This window comes from Myotis yumanensis, unplaced genomic scaffold, assembly GCF_028538775.1.
Source record: "Myotis yumanensis isolate MYYU_CA2020_CCGP unplaced genomic scaffold, mMyoYum1.0.hap1 SCAF_3, whole genome shotgun sequence".
In the NCBI taxonomy this organism is placed as follows: domain Eukaryota; kingdom Metazoa; phylum Chordata; class Mammalia; order Chiroptera; family Vespertilionidae; genus Myotis; species Myotis yumanensis.
In genome coordinates, this window is record NW_027223754.1 from 76,046,546 (window position 1) to 76,067,496 (window position 20,951).

At 37.9% G+C, this 20,951-nt stretch overlaps 1 pseudogene; it reads left to right on the forward strand.

Annotated features, from left to right (window-relative positions):
- Nucleotides 1-20,951, forward strand: part of LOC139006203 (protein FAM200C-like) — a 49,737-nt pseudogene that overhangs the window by 17,165 nt on the left and 11,621 nt on the right.

Genomic DNA, 20,951 nt, shown 5'->3' on the forward strand with positions numbered 1-20,951 from the left:
CTTAATACCTCAAAGAATTTAAATAGGGGACCTGCACCAGGAAGAGACCAATTACCAGAAATAACTTTATCTACACTAATAAAAGAGAAACATGGTAATTAGCATACGACCGCTACCCTTCCCATTGGCTAATCAGCATATCCTTATGCAAATTAACTGTCAGCCAAAATGGCGGCCGGAAACCATGAGCTGAAGCAAGCAGGGAGGCTTGCTTGCTCCAGAGATGGCGAACTCCACCATTCCCCGCCTGACTTGCCAGCCTCTCAGCTGCAACTCTAAGAAACATTGTAACAAATATAGAAGCTAAACAAAACCCCAGAAACCAGCTTTCAGTCAGCCGGGCTTCAGCCAGCCGGACCACAACATTGTATCAAATACAGAAGGTAAAGGCCAGAAACCAGCTTTCAGCAGTGAGGCCTCAGAGCTAAAGCTGGCCCAGAATAAAAAAAGAAAAAAAAGAAAAAAAGGAGCGGTTGGGAGCTTCAGTCACCCGCCAGCCAGAAAACTGCCCTCAGCCCCTCAGCCAGACTGGCCAGGCACCCCAGTGGGGACCCCCACCCTGATCCAGGACACCCTTCAGGGCAAACCAGCAAGCCCCCAGGCCTCTATCCTATATAGTAAAAGGGTAATATGCCTCCTGGCACTGGGATCAGCATGACAGGGGACAGTACCCAAACCCCCTGATCGCCCTGCAGCTCTGTGTGTGACAGGGGGCGGGGCCATAACCTCCTTATCTGCCCTGCTCTGTGCATGACAGGGGAAGGCGCTCCAACCCCCTGATTAGCCCTGCTCTGTGCCTGATGGGGGGAGCTCCCCAATCCCCTGATTGCCCTGCGGCTCTGTGTTTGACAGGGTGCGGCGCCCCAACCCGCCTCCTCCATGGGCCCTGCTCTGTGTGTGACAGGGTAGAGCCATAACCGCTCCATCAGCCCTGCCCTGAGTGTGACAGTGGCGACGCCCAATCCCCTGATCGGCCCTGCACTGTGGGTGATAGAGAGTGGCACCCCAACCCCCCACCACGGGCCTTGCTCTGTGTTTAACGTGGTAGAGCCATAACCTCCCCATTGGCCCTGCCCACAGTGTGACAGGGTGCAGCGCCCCAACCCCCTGATTCGCCCTGCCCTGTGTGTGACAGGGGGGAGCTCCTCAACCCCCTGATGGGCCCTGCTCTGTGAGTGACAGGGGGCAGCGCCCCAACCCCCTGATCGGCTCTGTTCTGTGAGTAACAGGGAGCAGCGCCCCAACCCCCTGATTGGCCCTGCTCTGTGAGTGACAGCGGGCAGCCCCCTGATCGGCCCTGCTCTGTGCGTGCTAGGGGGTGGCACCACAACCTCCCCATTGACCCTGCCTTGAGTGTGACAGGGGGCGGTGCCCCAACCCCCCAATCGGCCCTACCCTGAGCGTGACTGAGGGTGGCATCGAAACCCCCTGATCCGCCCTGCTCTGTGCATGACAGGGGGCGGCACCCCAACTTCCCCAATCAGCCCTGCTCTGAGCCTGACCAGGGGCTGCACCTAGGGATTGGGCCTGCCCTCTGCCACCCAGGAGCAGGCCTAAGCCAGCAGTTCGTTATCTCCCAAGGGGTCTCAGACTGGGAGAGGGCACAGGCCAGGCTGGGGGACCCCGCCTCCCCCCCGAGTGCACACATTTTTGTGCACCGGGCCTCTAGTATACTATAAAGACTTATTGGCCCTAGCCAGGTAGCTCAGTTGGTTAAAGCATTGTCCCTGGTAAGCCATGGTTGCGGGTGTGATAGCTGGTCAGGGCACATGCAAGAATCAAGCAATGAATGCATAAATAAGTCAAATTAATGTTTCTCTCTCTTCCTTCTTCTCTCTCTTAAATCAGTTATATTTAAAAGAAAAAATATATCTCTATAGCATGGCAATATTTATTCACCAAGCTCTCTCATCTTACAATTTGTCTTTCTTTTATTTGAAGATCCAGACCCGTAGCCCTTTCAGCTTAGCTCAGCATGGTATATAAGCCTCAAGTAACTAATTGTTGGGGTCACATATTTCTATGAGTCTCTTATATTTAATTTTTTTTTCTTCAGTTGATTTGTCTTATGTCAGTTTAATTATTATATCATCCCCAAAGCCAGGAATGGAAAAGTTTTCTGCCTCTACACTAGTAAGAATGTTTTCACTAGAACACTACCATGCTGGGACTGTAATCTCAGACTTTCGGATTCCAGAACTGTGGGAAATAAATTTCAGTTGTTTTAACCACCCAACTTAAGGTGTCTTTTTATGACATCCAGAGATGACTGAGACAACATAGTAGCCTATATTTCCACCAGGAACAATTTAAAAAGCCAGATAAATTAAAAAAAAAAAATTGGTACCTGAAGGCATTAGAAAGCAGTCAAGGCAATGAGGACTTAAAGGACTGGGGTCTTAGAGAAAAGTAAACTTTATTATGGTGAAGCTGACACTTTTGCCTTCTTTCCCTTCAAAGTATCTCCTAATTTGTAAGAGATAAGGAGAAGAGTATAGAAGAGATAGGGTGTCTGAGAATTTTTAAAGAAGTGGCTTAGAGATTTTGGTACTCTCAAGGGTCCAGAGCATTGCATTTTGGGTTCTTTGGAGAAAGACATTACAACAGAGCTTCAGGTGCAAGATACTTACAAAGGTTGATAGGTGTGAAAGGAAAGTGGTGGAAGAAAATTATGTCAGAAGAAATACTCAAAATGCATTAAAATCTGAACAAAAGCATTAGTCAACTTACAAGTTCTAGAGTAAGAAACAATTGTTAGCAGTGTTCTGCCTCAGGCCAAAACAGTTGGATCTCTACCCTTGTTGTTCTTAGTCAATGGATGTGGGCTGTTCTGGGTAGTATGTAACCTTAGGTGTAGTGATTCTCGGAAGGTGTGTCAGACCAGTATCTGACATAGCTATGAGATATCTGCTAACAACACTCCTCATGGCTGGGAGACAAGTCTTTCATTGACCAGGAAACACATCTCCTTTTTTTCCATAGTTTAACTTTTGTGTAGTTTATATTTACTTTTCCATAAACATCAAGGAAGCAACTCCTCCTGTGAGCCTGACCTCCTGAGGTAAAATTCAGAAATGGGAGTATAGTAAGAAGAACCAAAGTCCTTACCCCTTCAGTTGGTGTAGGATCCTCAATTGAATTTCATTCCATCCCTACAGCAATTTATAATCTAGGTTTCTCATTAGTGACTTAATGGGTGGTGTTACCCAAACCTGCATGTTGGATGAGACTGACCTCTTCCTGATCACCATGTCCTTTTCAGAATGAAGTGACTGTACCTTCCCATTTAAAACACAATTGAGCTAGGAGGTAGCAAGGAGCACCCCAGGAATCATCTGTGTAGCATACCTATTCCAACATGTTTCCTCACTCTTGCTCATGATTAAGCTTAATATCACTGTTAAGAAAGTGACTCAACTTACTGACTGCTGGTCCATGACTGGCAAGGGTCCTAAAATACCAAGGGAGACAGTTTAGTTTAGAATTTAATATTTTTTGTGGTATATCCTGGACCAGGATCTCTAACAGAGGCCAAAGCGTGTCTTCCAGAGTGATCATTCCTCTTTCCACTCTTTTTTCTCAGACGTATGTATTTTTCTTATTGGGGACGGAGTCATAAAAGACCTTTGACTCAATACATATTCTATACCTTGTAGGAGGGTACCACATTCTCAGAGAGTATTGCCTCCAATTTAGTATTTCAGTTGTGCTTTCAACAAGCTATTGTGAAATTTTATCAACCCAGCATGATAATCAAATGGTGTAATGCATGATTTAACCAGTGGATCCTAAGTGAATAATGGGGCTACACTTTAAAAAAAAATAATATTTTTATTTTCCAACTACAGTTGACATAAAATATTATATTTATTTCAGGTATACAACATAATGATTACATATTTACTTGACTTAAGAAGTGATCACCTCAATAAATCTAGTACCCACCTGACACAATAGATAGTTATTAGAATATTATTGACTATATTCCCTATGCTGTACTATATATCCTCTTGAATATTTTTATAACTGAAAATTTATACATCTTAATCCCTTACCCTGTTTACTTATCCTTCTAACTTCTTCCCATCTTCCAACCATCAAAAAGTCTCCCATATCTGGAGTTTGTTTCTGTTTTGTTTGTTCATGTTGTTTGTTGGATTCTACATATAAGTGAAACTGTATGGTATTTGTCTTTCTCTGTCTGGCTTATTCTACTTAGCATAATACTCTCCATGTTCATCCATGTTGGTGCAGATGGCAAGATTTCATTCTTTTTTTATGGCTGAGAGATATTCTATTATATATATATATATATATATATATATATATATATATTGATAAATAGTTAGGTTGATTCCATGTCTTGGGTATTATAAAAGATGCTTCATGAACATAGGAATACATATGTGTATAAACAGAAATTTCAAAATAATTTATAGTAAGCTATTGAAGTAGCTGATCCTGAGAATTTTATTGCATGCAAAAACAATCTATAAATACCAATTTTATTCCTATGTACTAGCAACAAACAAAAAATATAATAAGTAGTATGTACCAAATACCTAGAAATTAAGCTAGCAGATAACAGTAGCCTAAGACTTAATGTAATAAAAGATTTCAAAATTTCTATTTATCAATATCTACAATATTATAAAGATGTTAAATTTCCTCAAATTAATATATATTTTCAATGCAAATTCAATCAAAATCTGAGCAATGTTCTCCAAAAGTGGCAGAACAACACTAAATATACGATACCAATGTAAGTAAGACAAGGGGGCTATAAGGAAAAAATAAATGAATATAACAAAATAGAGCCCAGAAACAAATTCTATATGTATTTGTTACTGTATTTATGATATATGTAAAATACTACAATACAGTGACAAAAGTATGGTCATTCTGATTAATGGTGCTGAATTAAATTGGTATCAATGTGGGGAAAAATAATCTTGACCCCTATTTCTCCAACCAAACAAATAATTATTACAAATGGGTGAAGCAACTAAAGTTGAAATGTAAGACAAAATTTTTTCAAGAAGATAACAATAAAATAATATTGTTTTTATGATTTAAGCTTTGATAAAGATTTTATAATATTAAAATGGCAGGTTACCAGTGTACACTCACCAGAAAAACTACCATTATAAAGAGGACAATAAGAAGTAATGTTAAAAAAAAAGAGAATGAGAATGAGAAGAAGAAGAAGAAGAAGAAGAAGAAAAAGAAGAAGAAGAAGAAGAAGAATATTTGTAATTGCTCCAAACATTATTCTACTCAAGCGTCCATCATCTGTAAAATGAACAAAGCAATTGTGGTGTTTACAAAGTAGAATACTATATTGCAATGAAAATGAATGAACAATTGTTATGGAGTAATATGCAAGAATATCAATTATGGAGGATTGGGGAAAGACATCAGACAAAAAAGAGCATATGTGTAATTCAATTTATGAGGATCAATAAGTGCCAAACTTAACTTATGGTATTAGAGGTCATAATAGTGGTTAACTATGATAGAAAGTTTTGAAAGTACAGAGGCAAAAGGGAAGTGTCCTAAGTCCATATAATATCCTATTTTCTTACTCTTGTTGGTGGTTATATGAATGCAGTAACTTTGTAAAAAATTATCAGATTGTACACTTATAATTTGTATACTTTTCTTTATTAATGCTAACCTTCAATAAAAACAACTTTAAAAAGAAACTAACATAAAAGAGAATTTAGGGCTAGAATTATTAGATTTAAAAATCAATGCTAGCTCAATAAATAAAACTCTAATGCAGTATCTGCTTAATTGACTAAAGCCTTTCAGGAGGAATCAGTAATCAGATTGACCACATTCTTTGACCTTGATGGAGCTGTGCTTTTATAAGGATGGTCATTGTGTGTTTAAGGTGTTTTTTCTCTGCCCTTAATTCTTTCACCATTTACATATAAAGTTCTATAAGTTATTCGTGGTATACTCTTTGAATATAATAATACTCAAACATAATTTCACTCATTTTTTTTCAGTATCTTTCACGTGAACTTGTTTTCTCAGCACTATGTTGTTCTTTATCCTGGAGCTGGTTGCAAAGTTGCAAGATCTTGATATCCGATTTGTGTTCAGGGTAAAGAAAAAGTTCATCATGCAGAATTTGGGGGTTAGAATATACGCTGCATTTACTAACAGAAACCTGTCTGCTAGAATTTGGAACATAGCTTTGCTAATAATCTGGTAGGATTTACATCTTTTGATAACCATGGTCCATTAAGTCCATATTTCCCTCATAATTTTACTAGATCAAGGAATGGCTGGACCACGTCTTGGTCCACTGTTGAAAATAGTACCTAATAGTGTCATAAAGCAATATCCATATTGTAATGGTGAAATCTGATACTTTGTTTCTTGGATGAAAGTAAAACACATGATGCTTATGGTAATACTTACAAGATAACAGAAAAAGTGTCCTAAACCAATATTATTATCCTTCCTAGTAGGTTTTCTTGTGACAAATAATGTTCTACTACTCTTTTTATTAATCAAGGTTGGACCTATAAGCCAGGTATTATAATTACAAATACAATTACACACTTAATAAATAGGTTCCTTAACTCACTGTGGACATGGCTATGAAATTACAAATAAAACATGCACCAAACTTCATCTCAAATAATACATTGATTTTCAGTTTTATGTCCGTGCTATTTAGAAAAATACAAGTTCATAACATGAAAGAAACAGAGAAAAAATGTCTTTCCTAGTACTAGAGCTCACCACAGGGTAAAAGCAAAAATGTCAGCATTGTGTCATATTTAAGAACATATCCAGGTCAAAAAATTACAGAGCTCTGTGGAACTGCTTTATGTTACTCCAGCACTACTATTAGTCCACGTGATGTGGTTACTGTTTGGCCATTTTCCTGCCTCCCCCCTGGTGGCCTGCTGTTTGAACATGTAATAGCAGTAAGCAAGCATAGCCTGCGAAGGCTAAGTTTAACCCTGGAAAGATAATATTAGTGGTGTGAGGATTGTGGGCATGTGTGACTCAGGCAGGCAGAAAATGTGTGTAAGTTTTGTCTGTTGCAAGTGCTCATCTTCCGCACTTCGAGCTAATTTGAGTTATGTTTGAATGTCATTATGTAAGGTCCAATAAGGCTGTCATTATTTATAGCAGTTTGGTCAAGGAGGATCCAAGTTTTCCATATTTCAGAGAGAAAAGCAGCACTCAAATAGAAAATCACACCAGACTAAATATTATGAGAAATGCAATATGACCAGGCACAATACAATATCACAAGACTGTACACTCTACAGAAGAAAAATACTCTGATGTTTTTAATGCTCTTTGCCTCCAGGGTTCACTGGCCTGTCCTTTAACAACAAGTTCAAATGTTCCCTTAGAGAGTCAGTGTACATGCTGTTCCACTCGGAATTTTATGGAGTGATGCAATCACCTTCGATGCATGTGCTCCGTCTTGGGAGCATGGTGCTGGTGCATGATGCAACCAACTGTTCTAGATCCATTAGCCTTTGGAATCACAGCTCTTTACCACCATGGAGCACTGTCCTCCTCCTGACCCAACCTGCTGCTCTGCTCATCACCATAAGTTCAACTTACGGTTACATTTGCCTTTGTAAGCTTATTCAGATAGAAATGGCAGCTGAATAATTAAATTCTTAAATCCACATATAATTTGTATTCATATGTATATTGTCTCACCCTCTATTTCTTCTTATGTTTGTTGGCAATTCTTTTGAAAGGAGGTTCCTTGAAGATACAGGGTTTATTATTATTATTATTATTATTATTATTATTTGAATGTTATTTGAGAGCTGACAAATATAAGTCAATTATTAAAATTAACAAATTCAGGTAAGTACTTCCTTGTGTTAGCCACTCTCCAGTAATACTCAGATATTCCACACAGTGAACAGGTCCTTAGTGTGCAATCCAAGAAGAAAGATTCATTTAAAGTGAACTCTGAGAACCTGTTGAGATGGACTCCTGGGTCAACAGAGGATACAGATTTTATAAATAACTAGAGGCCTGGTGCATGACATTGTGCACTGGGTGGAGGGAGGTGGTTCCCTCAGCTCGGCCTGTGCCCTCTCACAGTCCGGGACCCCTCGGAGGATGTCTGACTGCCAGCTTAGGGCTGCTCCCCTAGGGGAAGTCATCCCCTGAGGGTCCTTAGCACTGCCGCAGAGGAGGGAGAGGCTCGCTGCACTCGCCAGCCGTGAGCCCAGCTTCTGGGTGAGTGGCGCTTCCCCTGTGGGAGTGCACTGACCATCAGGGGGCAGCTCCTGCATTGAGCATCTGCCCCTTGGTGGTCAGTGTGACTCATACTGACCGGTTGTTCTGCCGTCCCGTTGATTGTCATATTAGCTTTTTATTATATAGGATAAGAGCCTACCAGCCATTTGATGATAAGGGCTCCACACATACTCTGTATACCCGAGAGAACCTCAGACTGAACTCTCAGCTTCCCACACAATGCCCCCTTTTTTCATGCTGTCTGAGTCAACCACTGCAGGGTTTTCTCTTTCTCTCAACAGACTGAGACCTGTCTCATCCAATCAACACTACACAATTTGCAGATCTCATTTACGTAAAATGAACCTAATTGGAAACCTGGGCAGGAGTTTTTGCTATAAAAAGTGGGCTCCCTGTCCTAGCCAGTTTGGCTCAGTGGGAAAAGTGTCAGCCTTCAGACTGAAGGGTCCCACGTTCGATTCGGTCAAGGGCACATGCCTGGGTTGTGGGCTCAATCCTCAGTGTGGGGCGTGCAGGAGGCAGCTGATCAATAATTCTCTCTCATCATTGATGTTTCTATCTCTCCTTCCTTTCTCTCTGAAATCAATAAAAATATATATTTTTTTAAAAAGTGGGCTCTCCTCTGTTGGTGGAACACAATTTAGGTTGCTACCTGAATCTGTGTCTCCCAGATCACAGCTCCCTTTGCTCAAATAAATGCCTATTATTCCTTATTACACTCTAAAATTAATTTTGGTTTACATTAGCCTGGATGTTAACTGAGGAAAGAAAAAAAGCTTAAAACACAAGTAGCCAAAGTCCTTAGAACAGTTCCTATCTTTATCCACTAACTGCAGATTTTTAATAGACTCCAGTGAAATTTCTATTAGTACCTTTAAAATGTTGAGGAACATACTGTTGTAGATTTCTCCTGACTGTGTGAATGAAATCTATGACATTATACTAATCCTGACACTATGCTATACAATCTTAAACCACAGGCATAAGGTTAATGCCTATGGACTTTCCTTTATTTTTCCTATTTGTTTATTTTATAATGCAATATTGTGATTTATAAGAAACGTATATTTGAACATTCAGCTGACCAAAATACATTTCTCATATGCAATTGTTCTTCACCCATCATTTCTAGTCACAGTCCCCCAAACCATTGGAATTTCCAAAGAGAAAAACCCTTGAAATTTCCTGGGAGCATCTTATATCATAATATTTAGTCTCTTGTCCTTAGTTTGAAATCACTTCAGAGCCATAAAAGGTGAAACAAATGTTGCCATTCATAACAAGCGTTTTCTGCCACACTGAACTTAGGTTAATGAGTTAAATTTTGGAAAGCACCTATGGATGGGGAACAAAGATAAATATAGGGTTTGGATCTTTCAGACCCACCCCTAATTACTGCAAAAAGAAGAGGGCCTGGAGATTGAATCAAGCACCATTGATCATTGATTTAATCACATATGCCTATGCAATGAAACCTCCATAAAAATTCAAAAGGAGAAGGTGTGGGGTGTTTCCAGGTTGGAGAGGCAAAATCTTCCTTGTACCACCATGCCAGACCCCAAACTCCACAAGGACAGAAACTTCTTTGTTCTGGACCTTGCCTTTCATATCCCTTCATCCAGCTATTGATTCCTATCCTTTAACATCCTTTGAAATAAACCTGTAATCTAGTGGTAAATGGGGTTCTTGAGTTCTGTGAGCTTCTCTAGCAAGTTAAACCAACCCAAGGAGGGGGTAGTGGGAACTTCTGAACTATAAACAATTGATCAGAAGTACAGGTAACAAACTGGGCTTGTTATTGGTGTCTGAAGTGGAGACAATCTTATGGGACTGAGCCCTCTATTGTGGAATTTGATTGTATTACCAGGTAGAGTTGGAATTGAGTTGAATTATAGGACACCCAACTGGTGTTCTGAGCATTGTTTGGTGGTGTATGTATGTACTGGGGATGGTTATTCACACTTTGGAACTGGTGACTAGAACCGCTAATACATTCCACCTTCTTGCTCTTTAATTGTCCCACCTACAGTAATGAAGGCAGTGTGTTGTATGGTAAATAATATCAAATATAATGTAAAACTTGGTTTGAAGTTATAGCACTTATTATTTAAAATCTGCTTGTTTTCACTGAAAAGTAGTCCATCTATAAAATAGAAGGGTAGCCTTTGTTCTGTTGAAAACTTGGCATTTATGATGATCAGATGAGATGAAACAATTTACCGATGAGTACATTTAAAATTTAAAAACTTTGTCCAACATGTAATGAAATGTTAATATTGTACTTAATCACTAGTTCTTGGAATAACAACTTGAAATATAACCAAGAAGTACAACTACAGGCCAAATAATAAAGGTCTCAGAAAATAAAATGATATGATCATTAAAAAAAATCTTAATAAAATAAGAAATGCCTAAAGAGCAATGAACTTTCCAGTATACATATCATTAATAGGAAGACAGTGATATTAGTGACATAAATGAACTCTAGATCACTTAAGCCAAAGGGAATTTTGATAAGACCTGGGAGGAAGTTTTGGGAAGTTGGCAGAGTCAAAGGACCTGGGAGTCCAATCATAGGACTGTTGAAATTCAGAAAGTGCCTTAGAGCTAAGAAGCAGAAGGCAGGGAGAATGCAACCACCACCAGCAGGAATGGCAGTCAGTCTACCCTGACCAGTTAGGCTCTGCTTCTGTCATCTCCTCTTCCCCTGCAGTTGGTACCAACAGATAAGGACTGACTGTTATCAACTGATCACAAGTAAGCTATGGGCTCTCTCAAGTCTTGGGTGGAAAAAGGATCTTGCTCACCAGGCTTCTAAGGTAAAGATGGGTAGTGATTGTAGGAAGATGGAAAATACCCTTCTATCAAGACTACCCTCAGTGGAAGAGAGGCATTTTCCTTTAAGGAAATGGTTTACTGCTAGGAGAGAAGATCCGTGCTAGGAAGCCTAAGGCTAATGACTTTAGAAAGTCAGTATTTTCTCCAGCCTGCATGTGGGGGGAAATTTTCTATTTCAGGGAAGTTGTAACTCAAAAGCCATTACTAAGAATTTTATGTGAATATTCCAGCTGTAAAGAAGAGTTTGAAGTTTATTTATTCTTTCTGTATCCCCCCGCCCCCAATAATTAATTAGTAAGAATAAACTAAGCATGTTCTCATCTAAATGATGAATAGCTTACCTACTGCTTATCAGCTAAAAACAGATTGTGGAAAATGTTCAAGAAACCTTGAAAATCTATTTTATTTTCAAAATAAGAGAATCTCGGTTCCTGTATTTGACTTATTAGAAAACTAATCACATCAAATATTTTCTATTGGTTTCAAAATCATATGTACTACCATTTCCTCTTTTTGTTTTGGTCATGAAAAGAATATTAGCTTCCTGATATTTTCAGTGGCTTTTTTACTTTGACCATTTCTTTGGACAGTAAAATAACTAGATGTCTAAATGAAAATGTTGACTGTTATCTTTTATTTGTTGGGTGAAGATGGAAATAGAGATAGGGTCAGTTACAATTAGATAAATATTGTTATTTTCAAGATTAATGTATTAAATAAAAACAATATAACAAATAAGAAAAATTTTATTTTTAATTATAATAACTGATTATAAAAGAAACTGTCTGAAAATATAAGTATTGCCAAAAATGCTGATTAATTAATTAACAGTGACAGTGTGTTCAGGGGAAGTGACTCAGAAACAACGTATATTAAGAAGATTAAAGCGAGTCATAAAGAATTAAAATGTTCTATGCAAATCCATATCCAAGTTGATGAAAGACTAAGTGATTTAGAAGGTTTCAAAGTCTCAACACTTTAAATTTAGCAATAATGAGAATTACTGATTCCATGAGATGACTGGTTTTCTTCAAACTGCAAGCCTTTTTCCAATTAAAAATTAGATCCCAAAATTTCAGTTGGAAGTTGTTAGTGTCATTTTGCAAACCTTTGAAGAATTTGGAAAAAACAAGTACCCCCTACTTTGGCTTCCTGCTTTTAAATCTGTTCTTAGAACTGTTTTTCAATCTTTTAACAACCAAAAAAGTATTGGTTCCTCAAGTAATGTGTTTAGCAAGTAAGATTGCCTTTTTTTTTTTTTTTTTTGCATTGGTGCCAGAAGATTCTTAGGTTGGTGAAGAAAATTTATGATATAAACTGTTAGTGTGTTAATTAGGGAAGAATTTCATTCTTACCGCTATTAGTCTGGTCTGTTGAAAAATCAGTATGCTTTTAAAACACGTTAGTGCCTTTTTCAGTAATTTCTTCACATTTTACATATTGTAATGCCACATATATTACATATTGTCTTATTGAATTGTGAGAAAAGTTCATCTGTTATTAGTGTTTACAGGACTGCTCATTTATCATGTTATTCTCTCATAAAAACTCATGGAATAAAGATAATTTGTTTTGTATTATGAGAATAATTTTTGTGGGTTGGAAAATAACTGCTTTGTTTGTCTGGAATGCAAAACAAAAAATAATTGATGACATGTCACCAGTTTAAAAAACTATCACCAAAAGAAAACATCAAATTAAGAAGAGCCAGAAAACAATAATAATATACATAGAAATCATTACTTATAAATATGCTACATTCATTATTCAGCAAAAAACTGGTATGCATAATAAAAAATGAGAGTTGGTGATAGCAAAAGTATAAAAAAACTTATATACATAGATTTTAAAAAATATGTTTAGTGCATTGTGAAATTTGAGTGTTAAAATTTTATTTTGAATTTCCAGATACTGGGAATAATTTTTCATGAAAGGGCTATTGACTAAAGTGTTATGTTATATTTTCAATTTTATTATTACACTATTTTTCTATGTTCTATTTTATTATATTGTTTTATCATAGTAAATTAAAATAACTTTTAAAATAAAATGTGCCAGGGAAAATATAATAATAATTATCCTATATATTTTTCTATTTCTCTGAAAAGAACTTAATTTTTTTTCTTGAAACTGGCATTCTTTCATATCTCTTACAGAACACATTTTAATTTTTCTAAAATCTTTGATTATTTGATAATGAATCCAAGAGCTTAGGCAAAAGTTTCTGCATCATCTTAATTCCATCTGCTCTTGTTCCTACCATGTTTGGCAAGATTACTTTTAATACTAATTTTAACTAACATGAAATCATTAATACTTTACTATAACTTTTGATATTTTGATCATCTAGCTTCTAAAGGAAACATTTTATTTCACACGTTAAAAAGGTAACTTAATTTTTCCTCTCATAATTACTTATGACTTTTTAAAAAGAATTTGTGTGTGTGTGTGTGTGTGTGTTGTATTTCTGCCAAGTCTTTTGTATTCTCATTTTAGGAATCAAAAACCTTACAAATTGCTGATGTGAATGTAATAGATCACTGTCTACGCCAGCAGGGTTAAAATCTTTTTCCTGCTAAGTCATTAATCCTCTTTCATAAGATCTAGGTTTTGTGATACTGAAGAACAGTTCTTCATAAAGAAATATATTTTATTTCCCAATCATAACTGCAGGTTAGCCTCATTAAGGGATGGGGAAATAAGCAGCCAGACTCCATCTTGACACTGGGTCAACTATTGTAGCTCATTTTCTGGAACACTTCCCATCTAAGCAATTTGTCTTTTTCTCACTACAATGTTCTGAAAAGGCTACTATAGACTGGAATATTTGATCATTCAAAAACAAAAATGAGTATTTTTCTTCATCTACTCGAAAAGTCTACCAGCTTTGAGTTCAAAAATTAAATAAAAAAGAATGAGGTTTTATTTTCTACTGTTTTTTAATTGTCTCTAAATCTCTTAAAATGACAGCCAATAGAGCATGGATTTACTGTGCTGTTCTTTTAAGCAGCTTTTAGGGTCATTGTCTTCATGCCAGATCCTGGTATTTCAGTAACGCTGTTAGAACATCACTCAATACTTATGAAATACTTCACATTTCATTTAAAATTTCATTTTATATGTTCATATTAACATTTCATGTGTTCGGGATGAGGATAATTATTTAAATGTTATCAGAATTTGCCCTTAGCCACCATCAAACCACTTATAATAAGTTAGGCAGTTTCATGAATGAATATATTGGTGGATCATCCTAAAAAATTAACTGTGGATCAAGCATTAAAAAAAAAAAATAATAACATGCACCCTGGCGGGTGTGGCTCAGTTGGTTGGAGTGTCAGCCTTTGCACCTGAGGGCTGCGGGCTCCATTCCCGGTCAGGGTATATATCTAGGTTGTGGGTTTGATCCCCAGTTGAGGCATGTGCAGGAGGCAACTGATTGATGTTTCTCTCTTACATCAGATGTTTCTTTCTCTCCATTTCCATCCCTCTCTCTCTAAAACCAATTCATTTTTTAAAAAAATGATGTGCATTTGTTATATGTGGGGTATACTCTGTGTTCCCACCTGTTGCTGGTGGAAGTGGGCTTCTTGGGGCGCTGCAGGAATAATTTCCTCAGGCCCCCACGGGAGGATGAGATATTGTGGAAAGCTTTATTGATGAGGTAACATTAAGGGAATTCCTCTTCAGGGTCCCATCTCCCCCCTTCCTGCTTTGGAAAAAGTCCCATTTTGTCTTCAGCAGGGCTAAGATCAAAGCCAATTGCCCAGAGTTGCTGCTCCACATTTGCTTTGTGTTGTGTTCCCAGGTTCAGTCCGTTGCTTGCAGGGTCTGCATGGCCATTGGCACATGCTGTAGAGGAAGGACCCGGCAAGTGCAAGGAAGCAGGAGTAAAGCAAGAAAAACAAGAGGTAGAGAATTCCTTTGTGTTAGGGATTTTACCCTTCCGAGATCGTGCATGTTTGAAGTGGCTCCACCTCCTAGCCAATTATCTTTGTTCTCAGGTTAGAATGACAGGCAAGCACCTTCCTTATGTCACCCCATCTTCACTGTGCATGGGCTCCTTTGTTAGACCCCTTATCCCAGTGATGCACAGGAAATGGATGGGTGGTTCTCTGTGAAGTGTGAAGTTGCAGCTTCCTAGTGAAGCTGCCTTGATGATCATGCTTATAATGCCTGGCCTCCCATTGCTCCTTTCCTATTATTAATATCAATAACTAGCTAGTTATGACAGTAACACATTAGCTATACAGATTTTAAAATTTAAATTTTTTAAATCAAAACTGTTATACGCATTATTTTTAAACAAATATGTCATGAATTATTGTTTATACATAATTTTTTATAATTGAAATTTTTAATGTGTGAAAATATTTTCAATAAAAGAAAATCAAGTACATTATTTGAAAAAATCTATTAATTGAAGATACTGAATTATTACATTACCGGAGCTCCCAGTTGGTACTATATAGATGTAAATACAGAATTATATTCTTGCTTGATGACTCATTTAATAATATGTTTTAAAAAAAAAAGAATGTGGTCTCTCTTACATCTATGTTTCTCTCTTTCCCTTCCTCCCTTCTATCTCTCTGAAAAGCAATGGAAAAAAATAGCCTCAGGTGAGGATTAACAGCAAAAATAAAATAAAATAAAATAATAAAATAAAATGACAAATGTTACATAAATGTGTGATTATGTGACTATATTGTAGATCCACCCTTAATATCTCTACCAGGGCCTTGAACAAGGGCATAAGGGTTCCTTTAAGTTAAAGAATTATTCAATCCTTTATGGTATTTTATGTTATGGTAGAGTGGTTCTCAACCTTCCTAATGCCGAGACCCTTTAATACAGTTCCTCATGTTGTGGTGACTCCCAACCATAAAAATTATTTTCGTTGCTACTTCATAACTGTAATTTTGCTACTGTTACGAATTATAATGTAAATATCTGATATGCAGGATGTATTTTCATTGTTTGTGACCCAAAGGTTGAGAACCCCTGCAGCCTGGTGCACAGATTCGTGCACCAGTGGAGCCTGCAGAGTAGCCTCTGGGGATTGGGTTGAAACCAGAATCCAACATCCCCTGAGGGATGTAGTAGTGCATGAAGGGGCAGGTGGCGGGGGAAGAGCCACTCCCGCTTATCCCAGCCCTGCTCATCTCGGTCAGCTGAGCATCTACCACCATCTTCCACCACCACCCCTCGCATCTCCTGGTTTGCTGCACCCAGCTATGGAGAAGTGGGTCCCTAGGTGGAGCTCCCACAACTTCACTAGGGGTGCAGATTGAGGCTTAGAGAACTGGGATGAGTGCCCGAGGGACACCTGGGGCAGACCAGGGAGTCATGGTAGCTGTGCGGCAAGGCCACCCACTTTGTGCACTGTCCTGCAAGTCCTGGGTGGCACCAGTCCAATAGGAGGAGGCAGGAGCTAGGGATGGAGTCCATGATCTCTTTTTTCCCTCCCTCCGTCCCTCAGTCCCGGCTGCCTGATGAGGATGCAGCTGGATGGGTTGATGGGGGTCAGGGGCACTGTGCCTCCAGAGCAGTGCCTAGGGAGTGGTGGTTTTGGGTTGATGGCCCGGCCTCCCAATGCAAACTGCAGCTCAGCCCCACCTGCTTGCAATCTTTCATAGACTCAATCGCCTGTTTCTCTTTTTGTCTGTCCAAGGTCACTGCCCCCTGATGGTCAATGTGCATCATTGTGACCAGATGACTGGTTTTATATATATATAGTAAATCTTTTTTTGAGTATGTTCTATACCCAATTTTAGAAAAAAGTTGCCGAAACCGGTTTGGCTCAGTGGATAGAGTGTCGGCCTGCGGACTGAGGGGTCCCGGGTTCGATTCCGGTCAAGGGCATGTACCTGGGTTGCGGGCACATCCCCAGTGGGAGATGTGCAGGAGGCAGCTGATCGATGTTTCTCTCTCATCAATGTTTCTAACTTTCTATCTTTCTCCCTTCCTCTCTGTAAAAAATCAATAAAATATATTTAAAAAAAAAAAAAAAGAAAAAAGTAAGTCTTCTTAATTTTTTTTTCTCCTCTCTCTTCTTTTCTTTCTGAGCTTCAGCCTGGTTCTTTGTATATTTTTGGGACACAACTAACTCAGTTGACATTTAGAGGCATCTTATAATAGCATTTCTAATAAATTTAATTTTCAAAATCTGTGACAACTTGTTAGTTTGAAATAATTCAAGCAGCTTGTCTTTCTATTACTTTGAGTGGAATTCCTCTTAGAGTATATTACATTGCATTCTATTTTGCCATCCAAAGACAAGGAATAAATATCTTTGAATCCATGAGGACAGGAGCCTTTTTCAAACCCAGGATAGTAAGATAAATTTCACTAATGTACTGGGGAATATTCCAAGCTTGGGGAAAAATTGTAAAAACAACAACAAAAAATAGATATCTAACATTTTATTTGCTTGGAAAAATGTTACAAAAATACCCTGTAGAGTCAATTCTCATAGCTCTGCATACATGGAAGGTACTCAGTAAATGTTTTGATTGTTAGTCTAAAAAGTCTATAATCAAAGACACAGAAGCAATACCATTCTGTCTTTTATCACAAGGCAGTGAGGCCCTTTTCTGCCCTCAAGTTGATGATTTTGGTTTTCTCTTCGTGCTCTCTGGAGTGAGTCAGCATTAAGGTTGATTAAGCCAGTTGTTAAAATTGTACTGCATTTGTCAAAATAAATGAACTAAGTACCACTGAAATAATTTGAGAGGATTTTTTCTTATTCTTTTTGTGTTGTTTTTTTTTTTACTTTTTTTGTAGCTATTCCCTAAGAAGTGACATTTGTAAGCATCAGTGAATACATCCATAACTAATAATTATACTGATTGTGATAAACTGAGAGGAGGTAATAATAATTTATCATATAAGAACCTATAGTACATTTGCTAGTTATTTTGGCCATATTATGAACACATAAATGCTTTCTACTACAAAGAATATTTTTATATAAATTTTATATTGGAAATAAGTGGATATCTCAGAATAGACACAAGTATCTTACTTTGGGGAGGTGGAAGAGCATGGTGAAAAAATTTCAGGATGGAGGCAACACTGTCTACTATGAGATAAATGTAATAGTTATCTTAAGGGACACAGTGCAGAAGAGTGAAGACTAGTTTTAATATGACTACTGACACTAACAAGTTCTACACATTTGTGGAGGCATTTAAAATCTCCAGGCCACAGTCTTTTCACTTATAAAATGCAAGTAATAATAATTTTCATTACACAGTATTTAATAACAGTAAATTATTTATTCCTTTATATATAATTAAACTATTTATCAGAGACTATTCTGGGTACAATTCTACCCCCATGGAGCTTGGCATATGGTAGCAGGATGGTCATTTAACCACATAAACACTTACATTCATGTGTGATTACAATTAGAGACTTAGTCTTATCTGGGAAGGCAAAGAGGTTTCTGAGATGGTAGTAATAGTGGAGGACGTGTATGTGTTAGTTGGTGAAGGGAGCTCAGGGATAAAATTGTGGGCAGAGATAGTATGAAAGGGTCCTTGCCTAGTAGAAGCATGATTTATTTAAGAAACTGAAGGAAGGCTATGAAGATCTTGGGAAAAATAGTGCAGCTATACAATAAGTAAATAAATGATAAAAAATAAAAACAGCAAATCCTTCACTAATGCCTGAAAATATTTTTAATCCGTCCTCATCATCTGCTTAATAAGTATGCTCAGTGTTGCTGCTCCTGAGGAAGACTTAGTCTGTCCTTGTGAATAATTACTATTCCATGTTTAATGTTCTACCTTTAAACTTGACAGGACAACATACAAAGTTTATGTGGCTCATCTGAGTTTTCTAATCTTTGAATTCTTTAAACAGTTTCTCTGAAAATGAAAGGATACTAATAAATGAATTCTCAGTATCTGAATAATGGATTGGCCCATAGAATAGTGAACATGACTCTATTGAATCTCAAGGAAAAGGACACAATGGAAGAGGCAAGTGTTTTCTTCATTGAGTTCATTAAATGTTCCATTAAAATTAATTTTGCAATTATTTTCTGAGAAGAAGTATATTACTAGCTTTGCTTAATTGCTAGGGATTGTCACTTCTAATCAATGGGCAAGTTATTTTTTCCAATTAGCAATTTAAACTTTAAGTAATAAAATGCATTTTAAATCTTTTTATTGTATGTTTCCTTAAGACATTATTTTTCTTCACAAACCACAGATATCACTAAGAGAAGGCAGAAATATTTCATCATTCATAAAGACACATTTTTTTTATTTTTTAAATAACAGTTAACTTTTATTAGCATTTCTATGTGCTGTTACTCTGCCTAAGCACTTTATACACATCATATCATCTAACCTTTCCCAAAACTCTTCAACAAATATTCATTGAATGCCTAGACAAGATACTGTTCTGGGCACTAACACCATTATTAATAAACCACCAAAAGCAACAAAAAATAACTCACATAGTTTATATATTAAATGAGAACTACTATTACCCATATTCTTCAGAGGGATAAACAACAGACCAACAGAGATAAGGTGCTCACAAGGCAATTAGTGAATGAGCCAAAGATGAAATCAAGACCTGTCTTAACCTAAAAGTTGTTGCACTTTACTATTTCTCACCATGTTAAACCTGGTGTAAAGGATACATTCAATTAATGTTGATTCTTTTTATTTAATTACTAGAGGCCTCATGCACAAAATTCATGCAAGAGTAGGCCTTCCTTCCCCTGGCTGCCGGCACCGGCTTCCCTCTGCACCCAGGACATGGGCTTCCCTTGCAGCCCTGGCTTCATCCAGAAGGCCGTCTGGTCTAATTAGCATATTGTACTTTTATTATATAGGATTTATTTTGTGTTTTGAATTTAAAACAGCAAATTTATTTTTTATATTATCCAGTCATTGTGGCATTTTTAAAAATAAAAATTATGTCTTATTAAATTTGTATCTTCAAAGTCTGGACAAAGACCTGGTACATGGTAGAAGTTCAAAAAAATGTTTACTGAACTTTGGTTTTTACCTTGAATGCAACCAAAAGCTTAGAGAGGTAGGATGGCATCCACAATTGTGCAACTAGATGTCTATAATCATCTTCTGTGATCATGTTACATCTTCCATGAGCATCTTTTGTGCCCACTTGCTGCTATCTCAAAGCTTCCTTCTTTGTTTCTTGGGCTCTTCAGGCCCCTATTTTTGTCTTTTTGACTACATTCATCACTACCTCTAATATTGAGCTCTCTCATGTGCTTTCAGTCCTCTTTATCCTTGTACTTCTGACTACCACCTGTCAGCTACCCAACCTCTTCCTGTTACACTCTCCACACTACACAATAGCTATTCAAAAGTCAACAACAGTAGAAACATATATTTTAATTTTATTAAATGCATCTCTAAAGAGTTAAGAAAGGTAGAGCCTGAGCACTATAGTACTTCACTTATCTCTTTCATCTGTTCCTTATCATGTTTTGTTGTTTAGGAACAATTATATATATATATACTAGAGGCCCGATGCACAAAAATTTGTGCACTCGGGGGGTCCCTCAGCCCAGCCTGTGCCCTCTCATAGTCTGGGACCCCTCAAGGGATGACCAGCTGCTGGCTTAGGCCTGCTCCCCAGGGGATTGGGCCTAAGCTGGCAGTCAGACATTCCTCTGGCAGTCCAGGAGCCCTCGGGGGATGTCCACTTGCCAGTGGGGAGCAGGCCTAAGCCATCAGTCAGACATCCTTAGTGCTGCCGTGGAGGTGAGAGAGGCTCCCACCACCGCTACTGTGCTAGCCATCCATGAGCCCAGTTTCTGGCTGAGTGGCGCTCCCCCTGCAGGAGCATACTGACAACCAGGGGAC